This window comes from Molossus molossus, unplaced genomic scaffold (genome assembly GCF_014108415.1).
Source record: "Molossus molossus isolate mMolMol1 unplaced genomic scaffold, mMolMol1.p scaffold_m16_p_16, whole genome shotgun sequence".
Taxonomy (NCBI): Eukaryota; Metazoa; Chordata; class Mammalia; order Chiroptera; family Molossidae; genus Molossus; species Molossus molossus.
Window position 1 is genome coordinate 66,756,141 of NW_023425351.1, and position 17,172 is coordinate 66,773,312.

General features: G+C 44.6%; 1 long non-coding RNA gene across 1 annotated transcript in view; it reads right to left on the bottom strand.

Annotated features, from left to right (window-relative positions):
- Nucleotides 1–17,172, bottom strand: part of LOC118631731 — a 97,072-nt gene that overhangs the window by 55,593 nt on the left and 24,307 nt on the right. The window contains exons 2-3 of the long non-coding RNA XR_004959892.1: nucleotides 6,202–6,515; nucleotides 2,160–2,810 (exon numbers count right to left, since the gene is read on the bottom strand). This is a non-coding gene — a long non-coding RNA (uncharacterized LOC118631731). The remainder of the gene's footprint in view (nucleotides 1–2,159; nucleotides 2,811–6,201; nucleotides 6,516–17,172) is intronic.

The window sequence follows — 17,172 nt, forward strand, 5'->3', positions numbered from 1 at the left end:
ACAATATGGAGGGACCTGGAAAGTATTATCCTGAGCAAAACAAGCCAAACAGAGAAAGACAAGTTTCATATGATCTCACTTATTTGTGGAATATAATGACCATAACAGTCTGAGGAGTGGGGTAGGCCCAGAGACGTGGAAGTGGGGTACAGACTGACAATCCCCAGGAGAGAGGGTGGTGGGGGAGAGATAAACCACAGAACTTATATGCATGTTGCATGAACAATGGACATGGACAACAAAGCTGGGGACAGGGCAGGGAGGGAGGGGGGAATTAGTAGGGGGAAAGGGAGAAATATCTGTAACAAAAATAAATTAATTTATCAAATTCTTCAAGCAAGGGGAAAAAAAGAAAAGGTTTGTGTTTATATTGGTTCTAATTTTGGTGAAGCACATGCTGGGGGAGGGGGACGGAGGATCCTGTGAATGGTGCGATCTAGAAGAGTCTGCTCTGGGGAAGAAGCACTGTGGAGTAGGCTCAGCTCACCCACTGGGCCTCAGTGATGAGGTTTCGAGTCTCGCTCCACACCTGCCAACCGGTTGGCGCAATGTGTGAATTTCTCTCAGTAACATGTTTTTCTCATTTGTCAAATGGAAATGCTGGAGCCCAGGTCATTCGGTGTTTATGACACCCCTAGCTCTCTGGGAGGCTCCGGGGAGCTCAGAGTCTCCCTCGGGTAACACCGGAATAACTGATAAAATCTATGTTCCCAGCTATGCCTTGTGACTCCGTCTAGCGCTCCTTCCATCAATTCTTCCAAAAGTGTCTTTTCCTCTAAAAAAAATAAGCACAATACGTGGGTAGTGCCAAGATATAAACGAGTTAAACTTGGGCTACATTCTACTAAGTGCTCTTAAGCGTTTTGAGTTCTCTGAGATGATGCGTTTCGAATTTAAACAAACAGAAGACATTCTCTGTCTTAGAGAGTTTTGTGGTCACATTTTCCAGAAGCACTGAAAAAACAAACAAACAAAAATAGCCAAAATAAGTGGCCCTAATTCGACAATACTAGCACTTTCTTCGGCCATCAGTCAAAGAGGAAACATTCTGATACTAGCCTTTGGCAAGAACAGCTTTGCATTAGTCCCCAAAGCTGTGGGGTTTTCTACGCTTCTTCGGACTCGTGACCAGTGATTCTGTCGCCTTCCCTGGTTCTAATAAAACCCAGTGATGGGTTTTGGATTACATTCATTCCAAGAGGACTCCTTGTCAGTCCTTGAGTGGACTTTGTTGTCCACAGCCGCTTGCAATGAATGTGGGGGCAAAGGTCTCTGGTTACACCCACCACTGAAATCAGACTCAGCTACACTACATGCGGAACATATTATAGGGTGGAATCCGGCATTTGTCCCCACAGGATGAAGGGAGAGCCTTGCAACTATTCCCTGTCTTTATTTCTGGTGATTCTATCATCCATTGCGTCCTACACTGGAAACCGCCAGGGAGTCTGAGCAACACTGACCTGCCCAGAAAATCAGATAGCATGTAGCAAAGGAGTCAGACTGAGGCTTGGGAATCTTTTCTCCAAAAGAAGAGAGGTCGAACAAGTTTAAGTACAAAGACTTATAGATCCCTCCAAGTATTTTCCCCTCCTTAATAGTTCCAGCCAGTGCCTTATTATTATTCATCCCATGTTTGAATAATGGAACACTTAGATCACTGTATTCATCAAGGGAAGGAAACAGTGTGTATTCTCAAAAGCACTTAGAGTAGAGCCCTCTCCCTCCGCGAGGCCATACTTCACTGAGTTTCCCTAATTGCTAAATGCACGGCTCTGGCCTGAAATTCAAGAATTTGAAGAATTGTAGAGCATGCCCTGACCGGTGAAATCAGCCCGCCTCCCATTCCAGGGCCTTCATTACCCACGCAAACCAGTCCAGTCCGAGATGACGGCAAACAGTGTGGAGATTTTAGATCTATTTACATAAATACCGGATTACAGGAGCCCCCTAGATGCCTGACACGACACCACAGACAGTACCAACCTCCCATGTCCTACATTCTTCCTACAGACACATACGTGTGATACAGTGTAACGTCTCAATTAGGCACAGGGAGAGCTGAACAATAACTACTACAATACAACCACGGTAGCAATATACTGTAACAAACATTAGGTGAAGGTTGTCGCTCTCTCAAAATACCGCACCGTACTCACCCTTGTATGACGACGGTGATGTGAGGTGAGGAGATGCCAAGACCCCCCTGAGTCTGTCACACGGCCGTCACCTGCCGACGGGGGCCTGGCGTCGCTGGTGTCAGGGGACCCTGTGCTGAAGTCCCCGTCCAGGCTGTCTGCCCTCGGCCAGCAGGCGCTTCCAGTCCGTGTCTTCCCCGCAGCAAGGGCCGCCTTCTGCAGGGTACGGGGCCCTTCCCGCGCGCACGCTGGCCACACTCGGCAGTGTGCGGTGTGACAGCAAAGGCAGCCGGATTCCCTTCTTCCTTCAGCTTCCCGGGCAGGACACGCTCTCGCCGCCGATCCGCAGCCTGGCTACTGCTCCTGTTCCCGGGGAGTGGAGACGCGCACCTCTCCCTTGGAGGGGCACCTGCCAGCCGGTGTCACTGTTCTTGTGCTTTGAGGTCACTATGCAGGGAAGTCAGGTGACCTGGACAGTTATCCATCCGATGACCAGGACGGCTCCTGACGGCGAGGAGACCCGGAGAAAGGGAGACTCCCCTCCAGGACGGGAGGCTGCGGACTCGCGAGATCTCATCATGCTCGGCACGGTGCGCACCTTAGAACTTAGGGATTGCTTCTTTCTAGAATTTCTCCATTTCATATTTTCAAACTGTGGTTGACCATGGGTAACTGAAACAGAAAATAAAACTGTGGATACGGGCAGACGGCTATACTGCAACTAGTATCAAGAACAGATAGATGCCTGGCCAGTTTAGCTCAATGGTTGAGCCTCAACCCACGCACCAAGAGGTCGCAGCCTGAATTCCAGGCCAGGGCACATGCCCAGGTTGTGGGGCATATCCCCAGTGGGGAGCATGCAGGAGGCAGCCAATTGATGTTCTCTCTCATCGATGTTTCGCTCTCCCTCTCCCTTCCTCTCTCTCTAAAATCAATAAAAAGAAAAAAATTTAAATAAAGAATAGATAGATCATAGATAGATAGATAGATAGATAGATAGATAGATAGATGGATGATAGATAAATAGATGATAGGTGATAGGTAGGTAGATAGATAGATAGATGATAGATAGATAGATAGATAGATAGATAGATAGATAGATAGATAAAAAGTAAGAAGGCCTAGGGTCTGGCCCTCAGATGCTGCTACCCAACAATAAATCATGTTTGAAAATGATCTGAGCTTTAGGTTCCTCACCTGCTAAATGAGTGAGTTTGTCTCGCTCACCAACCAAGGTTATTTTATAGCCCTAATGACATAATGCTGGTCCTGGGGTTCAGTGGTGCAGGATATGTTCAGTGACTTTTGGGCAAAAGGCATTTTTTTAGCTCTGTGCACTATCTGTCCTGGAATCGAAATAATCCGGGAGTTTTGCTCACTGTCAAACCCTCCGCATCTTTGGTACCGTCCATCACAGCTGACAGCTGAGCTAATTGCAGAGCTGAGGGCCCTGGTCTGAGCCGGCCAGCACTTCCTCCCATTTCCTGTCTAGCATCCTTCTGACGTCCATTCAGCTGGGACAACCAGCCCATTGTTTGAAAGAGGCCCAAGTTTCTTGAAAATCTAATTTTCAGGTCCATTCCCCTGGGTGAGCAGCAATAGTCACTTAATCCAGTGCTTCATGAAAAAAGAATTAGAATTCAGCTCACTCGCTGCAGTTGCTTATAGGGCTGCGCATGCAACAACTTTGAGTGTAAAACGGTCATCACTTCAAATCACCCAAACAACCCATCACTGGGGAAGCGCATTCATTGAATGGGTCTTTATACAGCCATGACGTCGTTATGGAATTTCTTTTTTTAGTACGAGGAAGTGATCATATTATAACCCTAAATAATAAAGCCAGATTCAAAATTGTGTAATCTGCATGATGTCAATTCCATGGAAGTGTGTTTTGTTAATCAGAATGGACTCCAGAGTCTATAAACAGAAAGCAGTGTTCGTCTGTCTGTGAGCTGTCCCTGTGCACCTGTGCAACAGACTTATAGAGGCAGGTCCTCAACTTCTCCAGGTCAGCTCAGATTTTAAAATATGTCCTCTGGTCACTTTGAGGCATGACCACAATCTCATTTTAATAATTAAAGTCCCCATTCCAGTATATAACACCATCCAGTAATACATTTAAGATTTGCCTTCTATGCCAACTTGGGGTCCGGCATTAAGCCTAGGGTCCTGCGTTGAGGGAAGGATCCGCGGTCTTTTTGTCTCCCCTTTTTTTCCCTATCTTCTTCTCCCTCACAGGGCTGCCTCGGGCCCTCCCACAGCTGAGGACATAATCTGGTCATTGTGCCCTCCGGGATAGCAGATTCGCACTGGGGATGAACTTCCCTAAGTTTATGAGAAGTCCCACTGGGGGCCCTCCACCTGCACCTCCAATCACCTGGCCCTGTCTCTCACCCCACCTTTCCTCTCTAAGATCAGCCCCTGATTTGGTGGCCCGGGTCTCTGTGGAGTCACTCAGCCAGTTCAAGCAGTCTGCTTGGATGAAATCACTTTCACAACCTCCTAGACCTACTCCAGGTAGGGCAGCATGAAAGGTGATTGATTTACTTGAGTAGCTTGTGTTGTACACAATACTACCATCACCTGCTCAAACTGTGGGCAAAGTTCTGTGCCGTATGCTAATAGGACGTCGAATGTCCCAGACATCATTCTTTTCCTCCAGATACGGGCAGTCCGGTAGGGAGAAAGATGTGCTCACAGATGACTGCAAGGACTAGCAGGATGGGACATCTGCCCTCCTCGACTTCCAAAGCCAGCGCGAACCCCAGCTCCATGCCTTCCAAGGTGGTCCCGAACCTTCCTGTGAATGTTCCTTTATCGCCAGCAAGACAGTGGATGCACATCGTGCAGGGTCTATGCCCCTTTGTTTCCAGCCATGGCTTATGACAGGAATACAATTAGGATGTGTTTGTTAATTCAATGATTGGAATAAATGTCATTTTTAAGGAGGTGATAGAACGTAAGAATCAGACCTTTTTTAAAATAAGCTTTTATTGATTTTTTAGAGAAAGAGAGGAAGGGAGAAGAGAGAGAGAAACATTGATGAAAGAGAAACATCGATCAGCTGCCTACTGGGGATCAAGCCCACAACCTGGGCATGTGCCCTGACCGGGAATCAAAGAGGGAGCCTCTTGGTGCATGGGATGATGCTCAATCCACTGAGCCACACTGGCAGAGCCAAACCAATTTTTCTTTTCTTTTTGTAGTGGCACGCTGTAATTGCCAACAATATGAAATCTGTATCTAGTTAACTTGTTTTAACTCAACTCCACTCTTTATTACCCTGAATGTGTGTCTGAGCTCTGCTCTCAGCCTGCGTAATGCTATGGTCCTCACTCATGGGGGGCTAGTATTTTCTGAGTAAGAAAATTTCGTTGAAGCATTGGGCAGCTGTGTAAGTCATCTGCAATGAGCATAATGACAATGGTAGACTTAAATTCTCTGCTACTTTTTAGCTGAGTGCCTTAGTAAGACCCTCTCTGAAACTCATTTGGCTCATCTAGATAATGGGTAAACTAAAGATGACTGCAATGCACTATTATACAAATTATGGTAAAAAAAAGCACCTGGAGAATAGAAGGGATTCCATAAATGTTTGTTAAAAAAAATGCAACTGACTTTATGAAAAGTACTAACTCTTTGGAGTAGCTACGAGGATCAACCCATTGTAACCAGTACAAAAATAGATGTCACTTCATGCAAACAGTTTCCTGTGAATCAACTTATTCTGTGGCACAACTAAAGCAAGATACGTTGAAGCAAAGCTTCCTTTCTGAAAGGTAAGGAGCCCCTTTTCCTACCACAGTTTATGTTCGAGGTGACGGCTATTTAGAGGGCACTGAGGTAAGTTACACAAGATGGCTGTGGGGATCCCTCCCATTTGAAATTTCACAAGTTTAAAAATTCAGAAATTCATCATTCATTCATTCAAAAAATAAAAATTTGCTGTGCGGGGCACTCTTCAGAAACAATCCTAAATGCACAGAATGCATTTGCATTAGAGGGAGATAAACAACAAACCGATACAGGAGTCATCCTTCAGGACGCTGGGTGACCGTACCTGCTAACGTAAGGCCGCACATTTTCAGTTGCAGCTGAGTTTTCAGCTTCATTTAGAGCAGTACCCAATTTCAGACCTCGGTGGCAGGAAGGCAGAGAGTTTCCAATTCAAGGGCTTCTGAGTCCCAGATGTTTCCTTTTCCTATAGCATTTAATATCATCTGACGCAGGTGGATCCCTGGTCAGCTGAGTGAACTAATTAATAGTTGATAAGTTTCATCAGGGACGAGTCGATTCTATCACAAGGGTTTGGTATCCTTCATCAAAGCGACCAGGTGATACTACGAATTTTTCCCTTCTGGTTGATCAGGAAGTCTAAATCCAGAAGGAGGGTTAAACAAGGTCAGAGGGATGGAAAAACGAGCCACAATTTGCATTCTAGAGCACGTGATTGTATCTATTTATACATACCTCCAGGGACACAAAAGAAACAGCCTTCAGTATGGACAGATAAAATTTTCAAAGACCCTAAAGAGCTAACTGAACCATTCAATCCACTAAGAGAAGGTTAGTAATTAAGAATCAGGTATTAGGTAACAACATTTGTTTGTTTCTTCTTATCAGGAAAACCTCAATACAAGTTAGACTTGCAATATTGACACATTTTGAGGTCATTTCCAAGACTGGATTAGACAATGTTTAAAGAGAGACGCGGAGTAGTTCTAGGTTTAGCGTAGAAGTAATTACTAGAGCAACTCTGTCTAGCCTGCCGATTTATTCCTGCACAAATAAAACCGAGACAAGCAAAACAGGGCCTGGGATTTCAGGTGGAGACAGGGAAAGAAGCCAGGATTTTGGCGTCACAGGTTTATATGCTTAACCCCTCCTAGCTGAGGGCTCTCTTAAACTTGAAGGCACACAGGAGAGGGAGATGTAGGTTGCAACGTGCCATCCATTCATTCCCTCATTGCTTCCATCAAAAATGTGCCCGTCACTGTCATGGGGCCTGAGCCTCCAAGGCCAGGAGCGTCAAGAAGGCAAGTCCGGCGATCGCTATAATAAAGCTGGGCTGTGGAAAGCACCATTAGGAAGTTCTGAAGTGTCGTGAGAGTTCATGGGGGGAATATATCACATTAATTTTCTTGTCAGAAGATCCCAGTGGGCTTGGTGGGCAGCTGTGCTCGGCTCAGCGGGCGCGGGAAATGGGAGGAAGAGCAGGATCACTGAGGCCCATTGTTCCAGACAATGCGCCCGGAGCTTCACAGAGGCTTGGTCTTGTCAGACGTTAACAGCAAACGTCTCTGCTTTTAAAGATGTGCTCACGGGTTGGACTCCAGCCCAGAGACCCGTGCTGGGATGCGGGACTTATGGTGCCCAGCAAACCAAATGAATTGGTCCTCCTACCTGGGAAGGCTGTGACCTGAGCCGTAGCACACCGTCACACCTCAGCCGACCTCGAAGGTGCTGACACCAGAGGCGGTGTAGTCACCTTCTCCGCACCTGGGCATCAGGTCCTTGCTAGAACGGGCATGCGTGGTGGTGCTTCTCCATGGACACCACTCTCGCCTTTGCTGTAGGCGCCACACCCTTTGGAGATAAGGACATTAGACCCAGTGGGTTTCAGTGCGTTGCAGGAGGGCCGTGGCTCTCCTGTCCTTCCAGTGTCTCTGTTATCCTGGGGTCTAAAACTCTTGGAATAGTCAGCTGGCTTGTCTTCGGGATAGCATCAAGGGGCGATGGGGGGAGACGTGAATATTTTTCTTTCGTCAGTTTAAGGAAGAGGGATTCTGGAGGACCGAATGGGTGACCAAAGCTTGAACTGGGAAAGGGAGCAGTCACAGCCCATGGGGTCTAAGGCAGAAAAGGGGTTGCGCCCCGGACCCGGATCGGAAACACTCCTGCTCCTATGGCACGTCGGTTGCAAGGCTTTGGGGCCCCGTAGGTAGTGTCCTTCCTCCCTCTCTTCATTAGGCCCCATTGTATACGTCAGTGAGATGTGCTAAATTCTGTGGAGGTGCTCCCAAGAAGCCTTTCCCTTTTCCTGGAGAGAGAAAAGACAAAAGAGACAAGCTAATGGCTAGGAAAGGAAGTGGTTGAAGTGAATTCCACGATTCCTTGGCCTTTTAAGATGACTAGTTAAATAATTTGATGCACAGAACCTGACCACCATTCTAATGAGCTCTGGTGATCTGGCACAGAAAATTAATGATAATAAATTAATTCCAGAGGATTCCATTTTATGTACTCAATTATTAATGGTATTACAGTGTTACTAATGGGTTCAATTATTAATGGCATGAATAATTAAGAAATCACATCCATGTTATGATGTACAAGGGTTCCACTGTTGAGCAAATTGCTCAGAATAAATAAATAAACATAGCAGGGTTCAGACCTATAATGTTCGGTCTTCGGTGTGTTCCTTGGAAAACACTGGTACATCTGTCAGCAGACTACATTTATTGATGAGGTCTCCGTTACCAGAACTCAGGCCCAACTCTTCTATTATGATAGAAACAAGAAAGAGGTGAGGTTGTGTTGGGGAGGGGACACATGTTTTGTTGGCAGTTCTGAATATTAAATTTTAATATTTAATTACCTTCAGGAAGGTATAGGGAGGAACCCGGCCTGAATTTGGTGTCCAAAGGAAACGAGAGGTAAAATCAAGGAAGGCTGTTTGAATTGAGTGAATTCAGAAGAACTGACCAGGTAGCCTAAAAAGTTTAACCTGAAAGACAGCGAAAGCTCCAAGATGTTATTTCCCCAACCAGGGCAAGTAGAAATGAGGGAGGGGCTTCAGGAAGGTGTACTTTCAAATGGGGCGATTTATTAGCAGTATGAACGGTATCATGCAACATTTCTCTGAGCCTCGGTTTTCCCATTTGTATAACAGGGATGCTATTTCTTCTGAAGGTTATGCAACAAAATGATTGTATGCATCATAATAAGGTCTCAACAAAGAACTCCTACTAGTGTTGTCGTTATTATTTTAGTTATTGTTATAAAATGTTATCATCGAACTTGCCCATTTTATGGGGGAAGAAATTGAAGCCAGCAGCACAGATGTGACTTGTCACTAGGTCTGAGCATAGGATATCTCCCCCTTGCCTCTCCAGTCACTGTCTTCTTCATCCTGCTCTTTTTGCAGGAGCCAACCTCCATGCGTGACATTCACAGGGCCCCGCAGCTGGCTGGGTGGGTTCCAGCAGGGCGAGCCCGCAGAAGCTGGGAAGAGGGAGGAGAGGGAGGTCGGGGCGTTCTTCTCTTGGCTCCTTCCCAGGTGGAGCACTGGCTGGGGGTCTCTATAGAAGACCGCAGGCACTCCCAAAGGCTGACCCACGTGACTTTCTCTTTCGGGAGCCCTGAAACTGCTCCCACGTCTGCATCCTTCCGGTCCACGGATGGTAATAAGGTGGCTGCTGCCAGCTCTGAATGACTGAATTGCTATCCCTTGATGGAATGTTCGATCCAACTATCCTACTTTGAGTGTTACTGCTGGACACAGAAATGATGCTGGTTCTCGGTGTAGAACCTTTGCTTTACCCTCCCTTCACTTTCACTCATATGTTCATTAAGTAATTGTCTCCTAAGAAACAAGCCCTGTGCTGGGCACAGGTGACATAAAAATCAGCAATGCATGCCCTGGCCAGTTTGGCTCGGCAGAAAGAGCATTGGCCCTCGGACCAAAGGGTCTCAGGTTTGATGCCGGTCAAGGGCACGTACCTCGGATGCAGTTCAGTCCCCGGCCCTGGGGGGAGTTGTGCAGGAGACAAGCAATTGATGTCTCTCTCACTTCTATGTGTTGCTCTCTCTCTCTCTCCCTTCCTCCCTCCTACTCTATCTGAAGATAAATGGGGAAAAAATGTCCTTGGGTGAGGACTTTAAAAAAAAATCAGCAATGCACATGTGCCCATTATGCTGAAGCATCACGTGACAGTACTTTGACACAGGAGTTAGCAAATTGACTATAGAGGGAACCAGACAGAAAATATCTTAGCCTTTGGGCCATACATCTTTGTTGCGACTCTTCAGTTCTGCCATTGTAGTTTAAAGTCAGCCATAAACAAATGGCCATGGCTGTACACCAATGGACTTTATGTATGTCCACTGAAATGGGCAATCCATATAATATTCACGTATCACAAAATATTCCTCTCCTTTTAATGTTCTTTCCAAATATTTAATAATATAAAAACTATTCTTAGCTTGTGCATCACACAAAGCCAGGCAGCAGCCCGGAGTTAGTCCACGGACGGACCATCGCTGGTTGAACTCAGTGCGAAATGTGAACTTGGTGCTGAGGGAACTGAGCTAAGGAGGCCAAGGGCTGGAAAGGGGAGTCAGGGAGGCGATATAGGGGAAGTGCCCTCTGCCCAGGGAATTACTGGTGGGTGGTAGAGTTGACTTGGCACAGAAAGGAAAATATCTTTAAGGCACAAGTAAGGAGCAAAAGCAAAAAATCTTAGACGTTCAAGATGTGCTCAGGGGGTGGGCCAGAGTGAAGAGACGTGGGGTGCAGGGGAGAGGAGGCCCTGGTGGGGGAGAGGCTCTGGGGGACCAGAGTGCCCTGCTGAGCGGTGGGACTTCAGAGGTGGAGAAGCCAAGGGGTGGGGATCCTGGGCAACCACATAAAATCCAGCTCTACCGCTTTCCAGCTGAGTGATCGCGGATCAGCTATTTAATCCATCTCAGCCTCGTTTCTTAGGTGCAAAGCAGTCGTAACAGCTTCGGCTCTCCGGCACTCTGAGGATTACATGGAATGAGGCACACAACTGTTCTCCACAGTGCTGGCTTCCAGGGAGTGCTCAATAAATTCGCTATTATTAGTATTATCATTATTAGGCTCATTGACCAGCCTGGCTCTTGCTGTGTTTTCTCTAGCCCAAATTCAGAGCGGTTCTGGCCACTGCTGATGGGATGGCGGCTGGACAGTTGGCAGCCCTAACGTGAACATAAGGTTTCCCTTTTAGCACCATGATCGCATCGGCCCTAACGAGCCTGCCAGGGCAGAAATCCACTTCTCTGGACCTGAACCTCAGCGGCCTCTGGTCATCGGCCATGGAGCCAAAACCACAGCTCCGCAGCCCAGACAATACCCTTCTCAGAATGTCCGCGTGCACAGCACACCTATTATTACTTTGCCTGTGAGTGTTCTTTTCTGTGTAGACTGCAAAGCGAGAGGACAAAGTTTGGGTAGTTCTTTTGAACACGTTTCTCTGCAGTCTCCTGGCTAGCAGCCTTTGGTGAACCTCCACGGTCCTCCGGCCCCCCAGTGGAGAAGACAGGCAGAAACACGGGACATTATTTGGTGATGTCACTTGAAATAAACAAGTTCTATCTATCCTAACAATGTCTAAAGTAATACAAGTGCCATTAATTTAGTAGATCCTTAAAAGGCTTCAGGTATGGTTTGAATGCAACTTTGCATAGAAACCGTAACATTTCACTCCCGAGACACTGTCAGGAAACTAACAAGTGGCAAGAATGAGGGCTGATCCGTTACTACTTGAAAAGACAAAATAATTTTAATATTTTATTACAACTCAAGTACTTAGTTGAATCATTAAACAGACTTTCGGGACACATTTGGAGGTAATCATTTTTACTCCATGTTTAAAAAAAATGAAAAATTACATTACAAAAGTAACAAATGCTAATCCTACAACACTTGAGAAAAAAGAGAAACCTACGAGAAATTGAATAGCAGCGACTCAGTAAAACCAGTCATATGCATATATTTAGCATTAAGGATGTGCTTTCTTCAAAATGTTCTTGCTAGCATGTTGTAAATCTAGATAAAGGCGGGTGGGCATACCCGCAGATGCAGAGTTGAAGTGCAAGACCACAAGGAGCTCAGAGTTGCAGAGTTGTAGGGTGTTGGGCTGGCTCACTCTACCCCCACCCCAGGGAGAGGAGGCATGTGCTTGTTTGTCCCTCACCTCAACCTGAGTGGGAGGAGATATATAAATATTTACATAAATAGTAAAATGCGAAGCTATAGAATATAACTATCTATCTGTCTATAAATATATAAAGAGGTATTGCATATAAAATCCACACACACACATATATACAAACACACACAAAATAGAATGTACACGGTGTCAGGTTTGGGAGTAAGTGATCTGGAGCTAGTTACTCGAATGTAGTCTTTGAAATTTAAAGGCTAGGATTAAAGTCTTAGTATGCATGCGTAAGATAGATGTTTTTGTCCTCTTGCTGTGGAGACAATAGAACGTCTTATACCCACCAGTGCCCAAACGCCCTATGTGCTTGTTTTGAGGGAAACCTGGGACCACTACAGCTGTGCCCTATTAAGTCCACTTCAGACCCTGAAACTTATACTTGTAAAACGCATGAAACAACAATTATGAAAGTCTTCTACCTAAAAGCAAACTGACAACGTAGATATAGACACCAACTATAGCACAGATTGCTATAAAACTTCACGGGACTCGGTCTACTCAAACTTCGCCTGTGCTTACAGCCCCTCTCTACGTGTATCCCTGGAGGTTTCCTTGTTCTGTGTTGGTTGTGAAAGGGTGGTCAGTAGTCCTGGCTGTTTTTCCTCTGAGTTCAGTTCAAACTGACCAAAGAAAATATAACATTTCCCTTCTGGTTATTGTAACACAAGAGGGGCTAACAGTTTAGGAATGAGTGAACAGGTTTTATCTAATCTCAGACCAAATTAAAAAGATCTATCCTTACCCAAATGGCCTGTCAGAAACAAAACACATCTTTTCTGGGAAAAGGTAACATTCTCGCACACTGTCCTGTGATCAATAAGGAAATTATAAGGCCTATGAGGAGACAAGACGTAAAAAATAGCACAGACTTGCAAGAGAGCCAGAGGTATAAGTTACGAGACACAGACTTCAAAATAATTATGTTCAATGTATTAAGGAAATCAGATGTCAAGATGGAGAATTTTAGAAGAAAACTAGAGACGATAAAAATATCAAATGGGAACTCGAAAATTGAAAAATAGAACAATTGAAATTTAAAAATTCAATACATGTGTTTACAGGCATAGTTTCCAAAGTTCAGGAGAGAAATGGTGAACTGGAAGATAAATCAGTAAAAAAAAATTAAAAATCTGACTCATACATACACAAAAAGATAAGGAGAGAACTCTGGAATATGATACGGAAGAGTCTAACAGGCATATAACGCATAGCAAGAGTCCAGCATCCATAGAGTCCCAGGAGGAGTGGAGAAAAATGGAATGGGGAAGAAATAATATTTGTAAATACAACGGTCAAGAATTTGCCAACACCGAGCAAGAGGAAACGCTTAGAAGCAGCTAATATGACAGACAGATATATATTTTCTTGTATGCAGTTAGCTACCACTGTGTCTCATGCTGATGTTCATTTGAGAGTGGTAGCTAACTGCATACAAGAAAATATAGGCGCCAGAAAAAACTGAAATAAAATATTCAAAGTGTTGAACAAAGTAACTACTAACCTGGATTCTATACTCAGTGAAAATGTCTCTCAAAAAATAAAGGTGAGCCTTGGCCAGTTTGGCTCAGCGGTTAGAGCGTCGGTCTGAGGTCCAGAGAGACCGGGGTTCAGTTCCCGCTAAGGGCAGGTACCTCGGTTGCAGTTTGTCCCCGGCCCCGGTTGGGGTCGTGTGGGTGGCGGCCACTCGATGTGTCTCGCTCACATCAATGTTTCTCTCTCTTTCTTCCCCTGCTCCCTCTCCCACTGTATCTGAAAATAAATGCAAAAAAAGTGTCCTCAGGTGAGGATAAAAAATAAAAAATAAATAAATGAGATGTAAACACATTTGTAAAAGACAAAAAATGAATTTTTCATGTTCAGTCCTACACCAAAGGAATTACTCTGGGGAGTTCAGGAAGAAGGAAAATGGGAGGGGCTCGGGAAAATGGGAAGGAATGAGAAGCAACTGAAATTGTAAACATGCGGGTAAATCTAAGTGAATGTTAAGTATAGAAATAAAAATAGTCACATCTCATGGAATATAAAGTGTATGTGGAATTAAAATACATGGCAACGATAGTTCAGTAAGCTGGAACAGAATTGAGTCAAATTCTCTAGGATAATGTAAACAGTGAAATCACATAATAAATTCATAAAAAGTAAAATAACTTTTAAAAATGACTCCAAGTGGAGGCAAAAACAATGGGAAAAAGTGAGTTTAGTAGAGTGAAGTAGAGAGATGGTACATATAAATAAAAAGAATAGTAGTCATTACTTTAAATATAAACGGACTAAATATTTCAATTTTAAAAAGAAAGGTTAACAGTATAGATTAAAAATAAACCAACCATATGCTTCTCAAAAGAGACATACCTTAAATACAAGAATATAGAAAGTTTGAAAGTAAAAGTTTGGAAGAAATATAATGCCGGCATTATAAGAGAAGTTTGATGTATACTACTAGCCTACATAGTCATTTTAAAGCAGAAAACATCACTATGAGGAAAAAGGCACCGTATTTTGATAATAAAAGGGTCAACCTATGGGAAAATGCACCCCTTCTCAATGTGCATTCCCCTGATACCATAGCTTCAAAGTACAAAAAGTAAGTATCAACAGAACTAAGAGGGGAAAATAGACAAATTCAGTCATTGGACAGAAATCAGAATTCCTCGCTCAAATCCTGATGAAATAAGCAGACAGAAAGTCACCAAGGATATTGGACATTTGAGTAACATGAAAAACAAACACGAATTACTAGACTCATGAAGAACATGCATACAATCACTGCAGGGGAGAAATCGACGGGGGATCAGAAGAAAGAACACAAAACAAGTCCATTATTGATGAAGCTGGGTTACATCAAGTGCTTTAACATACTGTCAGCGTAAGGCCTCCAGCGACACCCCGTCCACCACCACTCCCTTCATCAAACTGAACTTTCCTCTCGGTAGAAACTTCTCAACGAGAGGCCTGCTCCAACAAGCAGGAAGAAGTGGGAAAAAAACTACAAACTTCACATTCCGTTTAGGTGCTTCTTCTGAGGGTGGATCCAAAAGTAAAAATGTTCCAATCCCAATTCATTACTCTCCGAGGACTTTCCTCCTGAAAACACAATAATAGGAACTTGGCTTCCATCTTACAGCATCTCGAGAAGATGTGATTTAGAGAATGACATAAACATGTTAGTTCTAATTCTGGTTTAACATTGATCACATTTTTATTTGAATGAAATGTCTATATCCCTGGCACCTCATCTGCAGAAACCAGATCTTATTAACATGTATATCCTCAACCCTTCATATAGTGCTTGGCACATCATAGATATTCTAAAAGAATTTGTTGAATATATTGAGTCTCGCAAAATTTGGAATAAGGCGAGGAAAGGTACCTGGCAGAGGCTAAAACCAATCTGTGAGTAATAAATAGTCCTTTCGAGAAGTAGTTCTTCCTAAGGCATGACAAGTAATGATGTTCCTGAGTAAACTTGGAAATCACGTAAATTAAAACAGAGTCAATTTGTACATCCTCATATCTCAAATGTGATGCAGAAAAAGTCAGAGGTTTATCCTTGTATTGACACTGGACATCTTGAGGGAAGATATGTTACTAGATCCATGTGTTTTGCATGGAGATGGAAATTGGGTCAAGGTCAATAGATAGTCCAAGGAAGAAGAGGAAGTCAATCTCAGGCTTTTTGATGCCCCAAAGATGGGGACTCCTGCATTTGGAGTGCCAGGAAATCCCACTTAATCCTCCATAACAATCCTTAAGGCAGAAATCATTACCCCTTTGTAATGAAATAAAACACTGAGGTCCAGAGAGAATGAGAAAATTGCTCTAATTACTGCTATAACTGAGAATTGAATCCTGATCTTTCTATTTCCCAAAACCTGGGCTCTTTTAACTTACCTATTCAAGTTCCAAAAGCAGCCTTTAAAGGACCGTTGGAGTCCACTGCCTTTGTTCAGTAAGCAAGCTACTGATATTGACTTGACTTTGCTTGGGAACATTCCCACAGGGGAAACAAGACAAACAAGAGCTCTTTGGTTCCCATGATTGTTACATTCTCCACATTTCATTCATAAAACGAAGTCTGGCCTAATAATCAGTGTCTGATTATATTGATTAATCATTAGGATTGTGTGCACTTCTTGATGGACTGGGAAGACAGAGTATCTAAAGGCCCAAAGTCGGCTTAACCCCATCAATACGCCGTTCAGCCAGCACGTATACAGCAGACCAGGCCAGGAATACATGGCATACATTTATGAGTCGACGTTTATAAAATAATGCATCAAGGCAGCACCATAGACGAAGGGTACAGCGTTAGCAGAGTCAACTGTGGCTCAATACAAGAAGGAACATGTCCACGCCTCCCGTGGAACAAAGTGGGTTGCTCGTCCGATGCAGTGTTACATGGGAATCCCACCTTAGTGGATCATGCTGTAAGCTCTCAGACAGGGGTGACTGCTGAAATCCCACAGGCAGTAAGGCAAATCCAAACCCCAAATCCCGTGTCTGTTCCTGAGAGAAAAATCCACCAGCCTACACTGATGTGGTTAGCTGGCGACCAGGTGGCCGACTGGTCTTCTTGAGGCCCTTGGTGTTCTTTTCTGTTGCTGGAAGGTTAGCTCTCCAGTGCCCTGACTTGTCTGCAGTTCATCAGCGTGGGTCAATGGAATCCATGCTGCAGGGTCCTTGTGTAGCCTTCACTTCTGCTACCTTGGCCCATCACTCACGTGCCTGTCACACTAACGCTGGGGTGCTGGATGACAGAGGCTAGCTAGCGTCAACCAGACCGGTCATTTTGTGTACTTGGCTATTTGGGGCCTTTCCTATGGTAGACACTTTCAGGTGGCTGTTTCCCTGTGAGGCAAAGGTACATCATGCCTCCTCCCAAATGTTCATCCATACGCCTCTACTCCCAAGTCCTGTCCCTCATCGTCCCGTCTTTTTCCGTCCAGATCTCTGACCAGCCTACCAGACCGCTTGCCACTGCCTGTGTGTCCATGTGTATCTTAACCTTGGCCAACTATCTCTTCACACAGAATGATAACCAGATGCAACGTCCATAGCTCTGTTCA